Source organism: Tursiops truncatus, chromosome 19 (genome assembly GCF_011762595.2).
Source record: "Tursiops truncatus isolate mTurTru1 chromosome 19, mTurTru1.mat.Y, whole genome shotgun sequence".
NCBI classification, from domain to species: Eukaryota; Metazoa; Chordata; class Mammalia; order Artiodactyla; family Delphinidae; genus Tursiops; species Tursiops truncatus.
This window is the reverse complement of record NC_047052.1, coordinates 27,888,432-27,906,268: the sequence shown is the minus strand read 5'-3', so window position 1 is coordinate 27,906,268 and position 17,837 is coordinate 27,888,432. Positions and strand designations below refer to the sequence as shown.

General features: G+C 40.6%; 1 protein-coding gene across 8 annotated transcripts in view; it reads left to right on the top strand.

Moving 5' to 3' along the window:
- NUP93 (nucleoporin 93) overlaps positions 1–17,837 on the top strand; it is a 102,952-nt gene that overhangs the window by 28,164 nt on the left and 56,951 nt on the right. The window contains exons 2-3 of one of the 8 annotated variants that reach the window (XM_019935790.3): positions 579–783; positions 1,793–1,847. The exons of 5 other annotated variants lie outside the window; for them this stretch is intronic. The gene's annotated coding sequence lies outside the window, so the exon portion shown is untranslated. Of the gene's footprint in view, positions 1–578; positions 784–1,792; positions 1,848–10,099; positions 10,124–17,837 lie in introns of those variants that run through there. 2 more of the 8 variants (XM_019935791.3, XM_073795562.1) reach the window with 2 other exon arrangements.

Genomic DNA, 17,837 nt, shown 5'->3' with positions numbered 1-17,837 from the left:
TCTCCCCACCTTCTATTTCAACTGCTTGATGCCCTAGAAACAAATACTTACTCCCATAACAGGTGAGTGAATGAGATACAGCTCAGATAATTTGAATAATCACCATATACGTGCAGAAGTATTCCTAATAGTGTGGAAAGAAATGACATTTGCTGAAAGGTTATTTGTTTGTTTGTGTTTTTTTAATGTTTAAAATGCCAAATAAGTTGTTTATTTTTTTGTTTGTTTGTTTGTTTTGTTTGTTTTTTTTTAACATCTTTATTGGGGTATAATTGCTTTACAATGGTGTGTTAGTTTCTGCTTTATAACAAAGTGAATCAGTCATACATAAACATATGTTCCCATATGTCTTCCTAAGTTGTTTATTTTAAAAACTGCTTTTTAGATTTTCTTTGGCATATTGGTAATACATATTTGGAATACCCAGCAACATTTAGTGATGCACTTCATGAATTCCAGCTGATGTGGTACAACATTTTTTGCTTTGAGATATTAATGACAGGTTTATAAATGTATTGAGTCATAATGATCATTTATTCTAACCTTCTACTTTATGCATGAACACTGTCCTTCAATAGCCCCATTAGGTGGCTTCCTAGCAATGCATGCTTGGTCACATCAAAGAGAGTTTCTTAATTTGGAATGAGCACGGCTAAGAGTTTTGGTCCTGCACCACTGGGAAGTCTTTGAACTTTGAGAGGAAGGATGCCTCCATTTCAAAATTTTACCTCTCAGTTGAGCTTTTCTGGAATAGCTTAAAAAATGTGAAATGGTCACTCCAAGGTAAGTTTTGATTAATTGGGAATGGATCATCTAGACCTGAAGTAAAGATTTAAGACTAACTAGTTTCAAAATAAAATCCTCTATTGACTTCATCTTCTTGCCAGCAAAGGCTTGAAGGAGAAAATTTAACTTCTAAAGGGCTGAGTCTTTGGCCTAATCTGAGATAGCTCTAGTGATTGTATTGTGTGGCTCAGCTGATCTATGCCTAAACTTCCTGTACACATAGTAGTATCATGTCCTTCCCTGACTTCCTGTGTAGTAGTCAAATATAGGAGCCAAGCCAGCTTTCGCCCTTAGCATGGAGTGGTCCTCTTTTTAATTCTTCTCTTAATGTGTTAGTTGTCCAGGAAGAGTTATTTGGGATATTTTCAATTTTTTGCTTTTAAAAAGGCCAGATATACTTTTTTTTTTTTTCTTCCAGTACGCGGGCCTCTCACTGTTGTGGCCTCTCCCACTGCGGAGCACAAGCTCCGGATGTGCAGGCTCAGCAGCCATGACTCAACGGGCCCAGCCGCTCTGCGGCATGTGGTATCTTCCCGGACTGGGGCACAAACCCGCGTCCCCTGCATTGGCAGGTGGACTCTGAACCACTGCACCACCAGGGAAGCCCCAGATATACTTTTTGATGGACTTTTTTTTCTCATTTATTTTTACCAGCTTTACTGAAATATAATTCACATACCATAAATCTGATAGATTTTTGTGTATGAGCTTTTGTTTTCCAATCAGTGCAGTTTTTGAGATGAGAACGTACCCTAATCCCACTGAGTATCAGTCAGAGTGAATTTATGTCAGCTTATAAATTCATAAAAGGAAATGCTGAAGGATCCTTTGACAGGTGCTGTCCAAGACTTTGTACCATCCATTGTTTGCATTACCTATAAGCTTGGAAAGGCATTTTCCCATGAATAGGTTGTCCTTTTCTGTTTGGTAAACATTGATTGTATTTGCTTCTTTTTCTAATGGAGCTTGAAATTAATACAGGTTTTTTGTTGTTTGTCATAAACAGTGATGTTGGCATGCATTGATAATGCATTTTTGAAAGACTGCTGTGGCCAGCAAAGGTAACATATTTAAATAAACCCACTTAAATATATGTATGGCTGATGCTAGTGGAATTTTTTTTAATGTTTATTGATTTAATTTTTGGAAATGGTCATAAAGAAGGCCTGCACATTTTTGTAATGGAACTGAAGAGCCATAACTGTTAAGAGGACATGGTACTAAAACAACTGTATTGCTCTATTCTGAGTGACTTTGTGGTGCTTGCAAGTATGGTTCCTCTCACAGAGATCCACTTGCTCACTTCTGTCTTTGGAAAAAAATATAGAGGGCAGACTGCACATTTTTACTGTGGTCTGAACAGACCTAATGTACCATGGATGATGTGTATTATATAGTAATAAAGTGCACAGTTACACAGCTTAGTTATATCCTGGGCTTTTTCACTAGATTACATGTATTTTTCAAGAAGGCTCTGCAGAAATAGCCTGGGTTGGCCATAAAAAATGGGAGCTGCAGTTTCTCGGCATTAGGCTGTAATATTTCCAAATGGCATTAAACCAAAATATAATAATATTATTGCTGAACTTACTGTATTAGATTCCTATGGCTGCCACAGCAAATTGCCACAAACTTAGTGGCCTAAAGCATTAGAAATGCATTCTCTCACAGTCTGGAGCTCAGAACTTTGAAATCAGGGTGTTGGCAGTGCCCTCCGAAGGCACGAGAGGAGACTTTGTCCTCTTTTAGCTTCTGGTGGCTCCTGACATTCCTTGATCTGTGGCAGCATCAGTCCAGTCTGCCTCCATCTTCATAGGTTTTGTTGTCAGGTGTGTCAAATCCACTTCTCCCTTCTCTTATAAGGACACCAGCCATTGGATTTAGGGCCCACTCTAACTCCAAGGTGGTCTCATCTTGAGATGCTTACCTTAATTACATTTGCAGAGACCCCATTTCCAAATAAGATCACATTCACTGGTACCAGGAGTTAGGACTTAGACATATATTTTTGGCAGTACCCACTTCAACCCACTATACTTACAGTGCCAGAAAATTTAAAACTGTCAATTAACTGTAATAAATGAAACATCTTCAAATCTAACTCTGTTTCATGGAGGAGTTTCAGGATAAGACATCTATTTCTAGTTGTTCCAGGGCCTGCAAACCTCAACCAAGTATCTGATCTCATCCTCAGCACTCTCTTTCAGGCCTTGGAAAGTGAGGCTGACTACCCTTGTCGGATTCCAGAGTTTAGTCATAGTCATTTTCTCCAAACAGGTTAATGTTCTATAATATGTTTAAGAGATTTCTCAAGAGACATTTTCCAACTAGAAACAGTCTGATTTTTTTTTAAAGTATTTTTAAGTACTCTAGTTTACAGGGTAAGTATAGGTAGGATTAAATTGGGGGGGGGGGGGGGGCGTGTGAGAAAGAGATTTCTACTTCAGCTAACCAGGTTACCAAACTCTTTGATTTTCCTTTTATACTTTAGGCCTTTGCTCACCCCCTTCCTTTAGCGTGGAGTAGCACCTCTGAAAATGTCTGAGCCATAATTTCAGTCTGACCCTCTTAAAGGCTTTCCTAGATGCCACCTCTTTCATAGTCTCAGATCTCTCTTGCCATGGCCTCCAAATATAGCATGTTGGCTTTACTGCTTAGGAAAAAACAAAACTTTCTGAATGTTCCCCCACAAAGTAAACAACTTTAGATTATGTTGTTGGAATTGACTTAGCAACCAATTTAAATCATGATAAATGAAAATGTAGCCCCTTCTACACACAAAAAAACTCTATATGGAACTAAACATCTTCATAATATGCTCAATTTCCAGATGGAAATCTGTCCTGTATGAATAAAGAGAAAAAGAAGTCTTAAAAAGAGGATAAAATATAAGAGAATGGTGCAATAATAATTGACTTGTTAAAAACTCGTTCTACTTACCACACTATATCTGTAATAAAATTTTCATTATTTCCTTCCTTTTTCTTTCCTTGGATATGTAGAGTATACTCAAACCACTCTTAGCTTATCTTTTAAATAATCAGAAGAAACTAAATGGCTTTGGTAAGCACAAAAATGAATCACCAGTGGTATAATCCCATATCACCTAAATTGTTATTTTCATGGTTTATCTTTTAATTTTATACCTTCAGAATTAAGGTACTGCTGATTAAATGCAGCTGTGTATTACAGCTAAGAGGAAAAGTAGTTGTCTTGAGTGCTAACTGTGTGTGTGTAGTACTGGCAAGTTGTTGGTAGGGAATTGGTTCCAGAAATCCTGTGGCAGTTTGTTGAAAAGAAGTTCAGACTTTCTTAGAATGATTAGTATGCTAATAGCAGCTCTTCAGGATTAGTACTGGCAAAGTATTAATATTGAGGGAAAGGTGCAGTAAGCTTTCCCTAGCTCAAATTAGTTGAGGGAGGGTGCATTCTGAATGGGTGAACAATATCTTAATTCTGGAATTATTTTTAAAGAAATGTAGTTGTCATTTTCATCTATTCCTAGAAACTGAAACTGCTAAGTGTGTGTACCAAGGAGAGGTCTTACCAAAGCTGCTTTAGTAAATTAAGGAAGAGATGAGGTTCTTTCATAAGAGTTGCATCTATTTGCATACTGATAATTTGTATAGCAATTCTGAGAAATGGTTTAAGTAGGCAAAACATACTTATCTTCCTTATTGTTTCTGCTCTTAATATGCTTGAGCAGTCTTTTCTGCAAATAATAGTGATCTAGCCCAAATTGGATGATTAGAAATTTTGAATTGATGGACTCTGAAGGAATAAAACTTTGCTCTTCAAATGTTTTCACATAATATAAAAATGTAAGAGACTTGCATGGAATCTAACAGTGTGAAGATTTTTAGTTAAGCATTTGATTTATTGACCTCCTTTGTTATATTCCTCTTGCTCCTAAGAGAGTCAGTGGGAAGTTCATGGTAACCTTTCTTATGAATTTTTAGAGGACTTTAATGGATATTTGAATCTTGCCCTTTCCCAGCTTATAACAGCTGCCTGTCCTGGACTTGAAACAACCTATAGGTAATGCTCTTGGGTTCACTAGCAAATGAATCCAATTCCCACTGGATCCAAAGCCCGTTAGTTAGAGAGAAACCCTTTTCTAGAACAAATACCAGGTACGTTTTAGGCCAGAATTCAGTTGTAGTGGCTGAGGTGCATGTGGAAAAGACACACATCACACTGTGTCCTGTGTTCTTGTTCAGGGCAGTAGCTGTGCTAGGCTTCGTCTGCTGTGTAAACATTGCGGTGCCCACATCACCCCCACTTAATGAGTATATTTGCTGTTCCTTGTCATTAAACCCTGACCCAGAGTAAATCTCAGAACTGGTAAAAACCAGTAAACATGTAAAAAGGGAAAAATAGTGTCTTCACAGAGGCAGGTTAATATGCCATCCTATTTTGTGTTTATAATTAGGTAGTCTAATGCTGATTGCTGTGGTAAGTACTGAAATGATTTAATTTTTCTGCCTGTTTGTGATAAGAGGAAAGGTAGACATTATGGTATGGTGGCAAAGTATGCAGTTGCATTAAAGTGTCCTCTGAATGGAATTAGAAATGGTAACTTTGGAATAATAATGGTTGTTAAAGGCATCGTCTGTGGAAAATGTGAAAAACTGCTTTTATGTGAGCCAAGGATATAAGATTTCAGCTTTTTTACTTAACCATTCACACTTACTCCTGAATGCAGGGCTTTCAGAACAAGCAAGGAAATGGATGCTGAATGCATTCTGTGCAGGCAGGAAATGACAGGCTTTTTTGTCTTCTCAGAGGTTTCTTATATCCTGTAGTGAGCAGGGGAATATCAATTACCAACTTAAGAAAGAAGTGGGAATGGTTCTGTAAGAGTATTTTGGAAGAAGCCCACGGCTAAAATATTTATCTAACAATTTAATAGAGCACTTCAAGTATTGGCCAGGCCCTGGTGCCTTTGAACTGGAGTTGAGTCATCCCCTCCCTCTTTACCAGCTTCTCTTAACCTGCCGATATCTATTGATGCCCCAGTACTCCGGAGATGGGGAACATATATTGTTATCTTCACTCTGGTATCTTTAAATTGCTTGGTTTCGGGAATCAGAAATGGGCTAAACTGTTTGATTTAAATGGGGGTTAAAACCTTGTCAAATATTGAATGCACTACTGTAGACCAGTCTGTCATTCTCAGATGGCAGCCCTTGACCCTGTGCGCCACTTTGATCTGCTTGCCACAGCGCCCTGTGATCTCTTATTTCTGTTGCGGAGTGTTCAGTCCAAGGCTTTCCAGGCCAGCAGCCTGATGCGGCTCCTTCCATTGGTGGTGGTTACAAAGTGTGGCTCCGTAGTCATAAAACTTTGGGACCCAGGTTCTCCTTGTCTCCACTAAAAATCCACATTCTGTGAAGGAACTGAGAGAGGGGCTCAGACAGGAGATACTCTTGGTTTTGCTTTTTTCTGTTTGTTGTTTGGCAGGGACCAGGAAAAGAAGCTGGGAGGTAGGATGAACAACATCCTCTACTGACAAGACCAGTACTATAATTTCTTTTGCTGCAGGGCTCCCAGAACCAGTGTGTATTGCTTCCTTTTTGAGCATTTTCCTGTCTCGCAAATGGTTGGCTTCCATCTTGCACATCAGATATGGAGAGGTTGAATGAGTCCCATGCTCAGGGTGAAGGCAGCTCCTGGTCTCCAACACTAATGATGAGCAGCGGTGCACGCGCTGCTTCAGTTATCCTGGAGGGCAGAAGGGCTAGTCCCCGCTTCTCACCATGGAGTGGCTGTGAGGCCGAGATGCCATCAGCAAAATCCCGCCTGTGCTTTTCAGAAAACCACAGCACTTGAAGCACTGCAGCAGAATCTGCTGAGCAGGGCTGGGCGTGACACAGCTTCCAAGAAACTGTACAGAAAGAGCCTTTGTCTTATAAAACACATTTACAACTAGAGCCAGGCTATTCGTTTAGTTCATAACACAAACGGGAGGATTAGGTCAGCAGAACATAAGTGGGAGTGTGGATTCACTGGCTGATTTTTATTACTACCTGATTTGATTTATTTCTTTAAATGACACGAGCACAAGGATGTGGGGCAGAGTTTTTTCCATTCCTCCTTTATCTATTAAAAAAATATTGTCTAATTAAAAAAAGCTGTTACTATCTTAGGGACAGGTAGACACAGCCATGGAAGGTTATAATATGCTTGATTTGCTCAAGGTACCAAAGTATACTTGTATGATATTATCTGGGAGTGCTTTCTCATTTCTTACTCGGTTCTCTGTTATCCACAGTGCATATGAGCCTGTCTCAGCAGAAGCAGTCTCTAAATGAGCAGGGCCTGGTGAATCCTTGAAGGTTTAAGGCATTCACAGTAGCACTTGGCTCTGTGATGAGGCCCCACGCTGCCCCACATGTCTTCCTGTTGAAGGAATATGGTGATGGGTGTTGTATTCAGAAGGTGCTTACATAATCCGTGCTTCTCAAATTTCTTTTTTCCCAATTTATCTCAGACTGAGAGATACTTTTATAAAATACAGCAAAAAAGAATTACTAGAAAAAAATGAAATAAAAGACATGCAGAATATAAGCCTTAGGTTTTGTTTTTTGTTTGTTTGTTTGTTTTTGGCCATGCCATGAGGCTTGTGGGATCTTAGTTCCCCAACCAGGGATTGATCCTGGGCCCCAGCGGTGAAAGCATGGATCCTAACGACTGCCAGGGCCAGGGCATTCCTGTAAGCCTTAGTTTTTTAAATTAAGTTCAGTGGACATAAAATTACTCTGTCAGATTGCTATAAAAGTTTCTAAATGCTGATTCTCAGATTTTGTACTTACCTGCTGCAGACTGGGAACAAACTACTTATGGACGGGTGCTTCTTCAGCTGTACTTTGGGTAGTACTAGTTTCAGTAGCTATGTTTTCTTCCTTTCTCCTTCCCCCCCACCTTCTTCCCTCCCCTCCTCCCCTCCACTTTCCCTCCTCATCTCTCTCCCCTTCCTTTCCTGTCTCCCTTCCTTTCTTTTGTTTAGTTTACTTGTTGGTACAGTGAAACATGGCACCAAAGACAATTTTGAATTCCGGTTTTCTGTTTTACCCCAGCTAGAATAGGGAAGGCAAAGCTAAGGTTTACTGAACATTTATTGTGTCCAGACACTGTACTGAGCACTTTGTGGGTTTCCTCATTCAGTCCTTCCAGTAACCCTCTGAGGCAGTTACTACTGTTAACTCCATTTCACCAAGGAGGAGCCTAAGGCCTAAAAGGCTATTATGCCAGACTTGAAGTCCCTTCTGTGGGTTTGAGTTCAGTACTGTGCCCTTATTCCCCTAGGTTTTAAATTTCATTGTAGACTAATTTTCAGGTTATATTTGAAGGAGAAAGATGGTAGAAATAGGAAATAGAAGTATAATTGATCACTCATTTAGAGCAAAATAAAGAGTATAAAGCCCACAGAGAATGGATGTGGTGGGCATCGCTCTTATTTATATAAGCTTAGTAGTAAAATAATGTTGATTGAGGGAGAAGCTGGAATGTGCTTTCTAAACCTTAATACAAACACTGCTGGTTTGGGGGGAAGATGAGTTTTGCAGGAAGGCCAAATGTGCTTCCTCCGTTTATCTCCAGGTGCTGGTTTTTTTGCCGTAGTTTTCTGCTTGCTGAGCTGTCAGTTTAATTTACTGTCTAAAGCCCAGCCTATTATTTCTCAGTTTTGCTGCCCTACAGGTACACTGTAAAGGATTTCTGTGAAATCCTGGAGCAGCTTTTAGTTTTGAAATGCCAAGGCTTTGTGCTTGTAAAAATAGGTTGGGTTCAGCTTCTTGCTTGATCATCTTTGTTTTGTTTTGCTTCTGAAGCTGAGCTGGAGTTAGAAGGATGATGCTAGAAGCAATTTAAAGGGCACATCAAATTTTTACTGTAATCTTGAACTATTGATTGTTGACTTATTTGTAGGTTTAACGCAGACCCATTTCCTTACTTATTAGTGTCTGACTGGCCATTAAGCTCTGGCAGTGTGCCGGAATGTTGAAATCTTGCATCTTATAATATGATTTGGCTGCCTATGGGTATCATTGTGTTTGGCTTTTAAAGACACAGGCAGAGCCCTCAACTTGGTGTGTGCTCCAGAATACAGGAAAGAATTTCTGCACAGCAAAATTACTCACTTCTAGGAGACAGCACAAAAGTGAGGAGTTGACATTCAGCAGAACATTAATACCTGAAGTCATGCAAATTGGTACTCTTTGGTCTAACTGGCTCTTAGAAATAAATGCAAACTAACATAACAGAATCTTGAAGAGAAGACCAGCAGGGAACTAACTGGGCAGGGGTGATGGTGTGCAAAGAGTAGGTCCCAGCTAAGCAAGCACTCCCACGTAAGTGGTCCTCAGCGTGTGCCTGGTGCCACTCTCCCAGTGTGAAGTTGAAATTAGAATCTAGTTGAGGGCCAGGTACAGTGGCCTGCTTATGGAGGGAGCTGGGCTCAGAGTGATTGGAAGGGAAGCAGTCACTGCCTATGAAAGACTTTTACCCTCCTTTTCACAACCTGGACACCTCTTGACTGGAATTGAGGGTAAGTGAGGGCTGAGGGAGTTAGATGACAAGAAAACATTAAATTTGGGATTTTAAGGGTGTGAATGAGGGAAAATTCACTTTTCCCTCTAATTACAAAAGCAAGATGTCCTTAGTTCACAGAACTTGGAAAATGGCTCCATAGTGTACTTTCTTGACTGCCACCATTTGGGGAGTGTTGAATTGTTTGGACCAGGTACTTGAAGCTGTAGAACATCTTTGAAATGACAAGGGAAATTGATTTATTTTAACAGGGCAGTGAGGAATTAGTCCATGAAGCATGTGTTAGAGGTAGACTGTAAGAATGGCCCTCATAGTTCAGAATTGGTCAATTCCTATAAAGTAATATACAGTCTTTTCCTTTATTCTGTAATGGAAAAAACTTCCTAATGTGTGAAAAGGGATCTGAGATGTGCAGATTTCATGAGCAACCATTATGTCATTTCACTCTCCCCCTCAAACCGTTGGGAAAGGACTTCCCTGGTGGCACACTGATTAAGAATCCGCCTGCCAATGCAGGGAACACGGGTTTGATCCCTGGTCCGGGAAGATCCCACATGCCGCAGAGCAGCTAAGCCTGTGTGCCACAACTACTGAGCCTGTGCTCTAGACCCCGCGAGCCACAACTACTGAGCCCACGCGCCTCAGCTACTGAAGCCGATGCGCCTAGAGCCCGTGCTCTGCAACAGGAAAAGCTACCGCAATGAGAAGCCCTCGCACCGCAATGAAAAGTAGTCCCCATTCACCACAACTGGAGAAAGCATGTGCGCAGCAACAAAGACCCAACGCGGTAAAAAATAAATAAATAAAAATTTAAAAAATTATTTTAAAAAAACTGTTGGGAAAAATAGTTATTGAGAAGCTCTATGACTTTGTCCTAATTTAGAAGTTTTAGGGGAGAAGTAACAGGTTAGTAATTTTATGTGAACTTTGAGGGACACGCCATAGTAATCTTTCCATTCATATAATACTTTGCAGTGGGCTTTGTCCATCACCGTCTTGTTCCTTACTGCAGTGTTTGAGGTGAGGTGAATGGGTGTTAGCATCATCTTTATTTAGAAGCAGAAGAAACCAAAATCAAGATAGATTAGTTATTATCAAAGGTGGAACTTGAACCCAGATGCTTCTTAATACCTTGCCCTGTATCCTTATTATCATGCCTTGCTGAGGAAGGCATCAAGGGGTGGACTGCTTGGATAAATTCCTCCTCCTCCTCCTCATCACCACCACCACAAAGATGCTAAGCTAGTTCTTTTGCCACTGGTCAAATTTCTTGATGTTTTGGTTCTGTCTTTCCCCTTAGACCTTTTCTTACTTGTTTTCTTTGAAATGACATTTCCATTTATTCCTTTCCATGTGAAAGATTTGCTGGTTAACTAAATCAGTCGTAGGTATGAAAATGCTACTTAGAAGGGTAATACTGTAGTCTGAATGGGGACAAACCTCACTTTTTCCATCAGGGATATACTTTGGAACAAAAAGTGATACTGAACAAAAGTGCTGCTGCTGCTGATATATTTTACAGATGCCCTTTATGTGAAGGGGCCCAGGGTTTCTTGAGATTTGTCACACTAGAGCCTATCAGCATTGTTTGTGCTGAGTAGGTCACTGGTGCCAAGCAAATGCAAAGTGGCAAACCAGAACAAATATCATATTTGAAACTTTAGCTGGACTAGACTGTCAGGGTTCAGAGCAGGTTAGGGGGAAGATTTTTTGTTTTTGTTTTTGCCAGTTTTTTGCTTTCTGTTTCACCCTCCCTGATTCCTTTCTTCCTTTGGACTATCCTCCCTTCTTTCATTCTTTTCGTCTGTTCTTTTTGTCTTTTCTCCTTTTTTCCTTTCATTCTTGCTTTCCTTCTGTCTTTTGCATCCCTCTTTCTTCCCCCACCCCCCCCCCCCAGTCCCTCCCAGCCTTTTAGACTGGCTGGCATCCAGAGCAGCCATTGCTAATGGGAGTGTACCTCCTTTTTTGCAATCAAGTGGCAGCTGTGAAATCATGGCTGGCTTCAAGAATTGGCTTCAGAAGCCAATCAAGAATGGCTTCTGCAGCCTGGCAGCGTGCAGCCACCAGCGCTGTCTTGCTCTGTAGAGTGAGTCTAGGTGTGGGGTTGGGGCTGGGCCTGGTGGAGAGGCTGGATCTACTGGCTGCCAGAGGTGGGCCTCTTCCTCACGTGCTCTTGTTACTTGTGTTTTCTGCTTTTGCAAACCCCGAAGAGGTGGAATTTAGTTTATCCATCTGGCTAACCTGCTCATGCTTTGCTCTTTTGATGGGTACTCTGAAGTGCATTTCCTTATTTTTGGCCCTTGCCTAAAGCCTCTGCTAATATTCTACTTTTTTGGTGCCTGACTCAGCTTGATATTGAGGGTGTATAAGACTTTTCTGTTATATAGTACATAGCTGTTTTGGGTGAGGCTGTTTCAACTTATTTGTTTTTTGAGGATTGATCATACATTAAAGCCAAATCCTAAGTAGAGAAGATGATGGGGAAGAAAATGACCAAGGAAAAGGGCACATTTGATTTTGTTTTTCATGTTTTAGGAATGAAGTTATAAATTAATCTAGCTCTCAACTTCATATATGTTCTTCACCATTTGTTAACTATTCATCCTACTAGCTCATATTTTGGGGAAAGGGGGAGTGTTATGGAATAGGGTTTGTTTTGGAGCAGCAAACATTGCAGAGCCCTTGAGGCCTCCAGGATTTTCTTTGGGGGTTAGGAGGGGAAAGGAGCTACAAATCTCACCTTTGTCTTTGTATTAACTTTCTACTTCAGGTTGGTTTTAATTTCCTTCTCCATTCCTCTCATGCCCTGAATGCATTTGACAACAGGAAAGAAGCTCTTTATCAGTGATTCTGAAGTGTGGTGCACAGATCAGCAGCATCAATATCACCTGGGAGCTTGTTAGAAATGCAAATTCTCAGGCCCCACCCCAAAGCTACGGAATCCAAATCTCTGGAGGTGGGGCCCAGAATGTGTGTTTGAACAAGCCCTCCAGCATGAGGTCCACTGGGTTAAGTTATTACAGAAGTCTAGTTAGTATAAGTAAACCCTTTTCTAGCCATCTCTGCCAACTTTTATACTTAGTCCACCTGTGGACCAACCCTGAACTTTCAGCCTGCAAAGCAGTGTATTTATCTTCTAAGTGTTTGAGTCCATAAAGAATTTGTAACCACTCATGAAGGACACAGTGGTCAATAAAATATGTTAAAAACTTACATATATTAAAAACCTATGACTTATAATTGGACATTGATTATTTTTTTTTTACCATGGAGGTATTGACTCTGATACCGAGGCTGTAGCTTAAAATACACTGCCTAAAAAGCAGTCAGAGCCCAGTGGGGAATGAAGAAGAGAGGGGGACGGAGGAAAGGGAAGTGGAGGGATTAATAATCCCATTTTAGTTAATCATCACTTTCCTCTCTGATCACTGTGAGCGGATGTGCTATTGCTTCTGCAAATGTTAATAATTCATGGGTGGACTGTGCCAAAAGAAGGCCTTAAATCTGGTCTCTCAGCAGATTAAATACACCGTCTGCCATCATTAGGAGCCAGGAGAGATGAAAGATGGACTTATTGTTTTTATTCATTAACCTGATTTTCTCTGCCTTTCTCCTCAGCTCCTCTCATCCTCATTTTGTTTACCTTTTCATTTGCTTCTCTCTGTAACTCCCTCCTGCATTGAGTGAGCGCTAAAGATCTTGGGTCTTACTGTTAATGACATTAGATTTTACTTTTCCTTACCTGCTAGTAACAACAGATGCCATGAGAGAAAGCAGAGAGGCAGAATAAGTATTTCCTTGGAAATGTCTAAATCAGTCTGAATATTTTAAAAATGTATTAAAATGTGCAGCCTGTGTGTCTTAGAAATCATTTGAAATGGCTTCTCTTTGCTTTGAAGAGTAATCCTGTTGTATAGGCAGTTGAAGATATACATAGTGTTCTTCATATAGGTGTAGCATTTTCCCATTTTACAGATGAGGAAACTGAGGCATGGTGTGAATAACTTGGGTAGGGTTACCTAGAACCCAGTTCTTTTGACTCCCAACTTCAGCATGCTTTCCACTAGGTTTAATAACCTCTTGCCTTTAGAAATCATATGTAGGTGGCTTTACATGGTTTTTCACCCATAAGGCTTAAATAGAACTTAATTAGATTAAGTGTGACTAATATATAGGTAGCTTCACAGGAACACTTCAGGTTAAATTCTAAATGTGAGTTTGCCCAGAAGCACCACAGTTGGAGAAGGCTGACAGCAAGCTGCAGTTCTGTAGACATTTCTCGAGCATCTGCATAATAACCTTCAACAACTCATAGGTTAATCAATAAATATATTTGAGCACTTAACCCTGTGCATGATGCTTTGTTAAGCACTGTAAGTGGATATAATATAGTCCCCATCTTTATTAGATCTTCAGTGTTTTAGGTCTGCCGAAGGGGATTCAGCTACTTGAAATGTCCCAGTACCGACTTAAGGATGTGAGATGGCAAAATAGTAGAACTGGAAATGTTTTAATCACCTCAGTAGTTTGCTGGAGGATTTAGTATGTAAGAAGCATGTTAGTAAAACTGGACCATTGTTTTTTAAATGATTTTCACCTGTGTCACTGCTGGAAGGATGGTGGAGAGAATGGTGTGGGAAGAGCAGATTTTAAAATCAGCCTAGTTTTCAAAAAACTGTCTTAGAATTGCAGATCGTCATGTTCCTGTTGTAGAGATGTGGAGGGTACAGTACTGAGATGGAAACCTGAGCCGAGGTTCTTACAGGGAAGCATAAGCTCCTGGGGCCTAGACCAGGCCATCTGTCCAACTTGCCTTGGTTGTCTGTCCTGACCTAAAAGTGGTGGGTGATGAAAGGCAGGGCCTCCTCTCACCTCTCCCACCCCATCATGTAGGACCAACATCCCATGGGAACTCAGTCACCATGTTTTCTGTTGCAAATTCATTTTGTTGTTATTTTGCATATAATTTTTAACTCTTTTTTTTCTTATAAAATTTTTCTTAGAAAAATTTCAGGAACTTATATTTTATATGTCAGTGAATTTGAAATTCTGACCAGATAATGAAATATATACAGGTTTTCCCTTGTTTAAATTACATTGAGGATTGAGTAATTTTAGTAATCCTTTTCTATTGAGGAGTCTTTTTTTTTTTAATCAATTTCTGGCCTCATCAGTGTTTTCTAGTTAATAACAGAAATGGTAAATAATATGCAGCAAAAAAATTGCATGAAAATTGGGGTTTTAGTGTCTTTTCTCTAAAATAATAGTAATAATATGATAGACCTTGCTTTAGGAAGCAAATCCAAACTCTGAATATCTGCATTTATTAAAGAAATCGTGGGGCGATATTTAGCTTTAGTATTCCTTCAAATAACAGCTTCCCTACTGAATTTTTTTTTTTTTCCTACTGAATTTAAAATAGAAGTTGTTTAAAAGAGTTCTATTTACAATCAACCTGGTAAGAAATACATCTGTTGTGTAAAGTACATTGGTAACAAAACTAGCAAGCCAGAAGCTGTTCTTTTCTATCCACCATCATCCTCCATGTAAGAACTTCAGATTCCATGAAATAGAGTCCATCAAGCACACACCCGGCCAGGTTTTGTTGGTACAGTGTCCTATAGTGCTGTGCAGAGAACTCAGGCCCTGAACCCAGGACCTGGAGCTGTGAGAATCTGAGTTTCTCTGTGCCTTATTTTCTTAATCTATGCCACAAGGGAAATGAGTCACCCCTGAAATTTTATGGCTACAACGAAAATGAGTCTGTATTTACTGTATTATTTCATTTATTATTATTGAGGTAGAAGTTCTTCATATAGTCTACACGTTCTTGCCAAAATCTCTTGTTCCCTTTATCTAAATACTGAGGCTTGATTAGATGCTGTGAGTGTGAGTGTGTGTGTGTGTGTGTGTGTGTGTGAGTGAGAGAGAGAGAGAGAGAGAGAGAGAGAGAGAGAGAGAGAGAGACTCAGACCCAGACCCAGACCCAGACCCAGACCCAGACTGACAGAGAGCTCTCATTCTGAATTTCTGAAACTTGGGATTGCAGTAAATTGCCCTGGAGGAATATTTGAGGAGAGCTGCTTCCTCCTCCCATTTTAGCCCATTCCCATTAGTAACTGCACTTACTGAGGAACTACTTCCCAAAAACATGTTTAAAGTGGAAATCTGACTTCTGAAATTACCTTCACCTACCTGCCTTAAAGTTTCTGGCCCACTTCTAAACTGTGTTCCCACCCCTTTTGGCTTATAGGCTTACCAAAGCAGAACCCTGCGCTGGGCAGCAGGAACTCATCAGCTTCTCAGGCAGAGAGCTTTCTTTTTCCCTGTTGTTTCTTGACCCCTGAGCAGACAAGTTTGCATTTGAGCAACAGAGAGTGGACCTTAATTTGTTTTACTGTTAAAAAAGATGTGCAGACATCCTCTGACTCTTTAGTGACTGCGTAAATCTAGTGGTCCTCACTTAATACTCAAGGCGAAATGTCATTGATAAAATTAGCAGGTTGCTTTTTCATTCTCAGCTGATTTGTCAAGGCAGATCAGCTGTGAATGCCACACCACTGACTTTGGCTAGGACCATCTCATTTTCCCGGAACCTCCTTGGCTCTAGATGCAACTGAGAAGGAAGCCGACTTTGGGAATTGAATACTGTTGGTAATATTGCTTAGTCACAAAGAAGAATTTGGTGCCTCTGCACATTGGCCAAGAACCACCTCAGCATTTGTCTTAGTACCTAAGGTTGCAGTCATCTCAAGGAGCTGAAGAGATTTGAAAGAACAAACAATAAGCGAAAGTAATATTTAGCTCCCCTTTAAGTAGATGCTTCCATCTCCCTGGGTGGGGCCTAGTGAACACTAATGAAAATCAATGAAGTGGTTTTGTTGCATGCGCATTAAGGACAGCACTATGGTAGGCACTGATGACAATTAGAATAAACATAAATTCTGGATACTGCCCCCTAGAAGCTCATTGTTTTCTACCTGGAGAGCCCAGACTAACATTCCTATATAATAGGGTCAAACTGTCCAAAACAGTGTAAAGTGACTGGCAAAACTGAATGGGAATGACATGAGATTCTACATGCCATACGGAGTTCAGAGGAGAGGAAGGGGGTAATGACGAATGACTTCAAGGGTGATGGGGGAAGATCCCCTGGAATAGTCAGGATCCCAATAGGCCTTGAAAGATTAAATGGGCTTAGCTTGCAGGAAGTGAAAGAAGATATGAGAGTAATAACCTGAACAAGGTCAGGGAGATGAGAATAGAAGTTATGTGCTAAGAAATAAAGTCTGTCAGTGAGGGGGGGATCAAATGTGAAAGGAGTGACTGCCAAGCAGTGGAGTGTAGGCAGTACATGCTGTTAAAAGTTTTGGAGTAGGTAAATGTCAACACGGAAGGAGGGAGGGTGTGGAAACACTTATGGAAGTTATTAGCATGGCCAGTGGAAGGATACCTGCTGCGGTGTTGTTCAGAGGCAATTGCAGTAATCCAGGCACAGTGATGATGGCCAGGACCAGGTTGGTGGCCGAGAAAACGGAGAGGAAAAGATGTGTGAGAGACATTTGGAATAAAACATCTGCCGCACTTGGTGCCTGATGGGCTTAAGAAGGATGTTCAGAAATAACTCAAGGTTTGTGGCAAGAGAAGGATTGGTGCTGTTGGTCGAAGCTGAGGAATTAGGAAGGTTAACTAGATTGAGAGTTGAGATTTTGTTTTAGTTTCTGATGTTCTGGCAAGACATCACCATGGAAATGCCCCTCAAACACTTAAAAGTAGGATAAGAAACACTGCTCAGAAAATAGCTCCAGACAGAATTTTCCAGAGCCACTGGTCTAGAGGTAAGAGTTGTGGCAGTGCAAATGACTGTACAGGACAGGAAACATATAGCATGGGGCAAGGGACCAAGGTCTCAGCAAGGAGAGAGGAGCCAGGAGGAGGTTGGTGATGGAGGCTGGGAAGGGAACTGGGAGCCAGCTGTGCCTCAGAAGACTAGCAAGTAGGGGACAGTGACTGCCCGACCTCATGTGGCCTCTCATTTTTAACTCTTAAAAGCACTTAGCCACCAGTGATATTACTTGATCTTCCCAGCAGCCCAGTGAGCCTGGCAGAAGGCAGAACACAGGTAACCAGCGTTCTGTAAAAGCTTGATTTCTGGGTAGAGCCCTGCATATTGTTAATGTACTTTAGAGCTTTACAGTTGTGCACTTGAACTTCACCTAGTGATTTTTTATTTATTTTATTTTATTTAGTTAGTTTTGGCCGCACCGCGCAGTATGCGGGATCTTAAGTTTCCTGACCAGGGATTGACCCCGTGCTCCCTGCAGTGGAAGCATGGATTCTTAACCATTGGACTGCCAGGGAAGTCCCCACCTAGTGATTATTATAAGAACCATAGAATTTCAGTGGCTTCCTTTTTCTACTCTATAATCTTATTTGTTAATGGTAACAGGTTGGTTTGTTTTTTTAAAGGAGTACTAATGCCACCCCTTAAAAAATGTCTC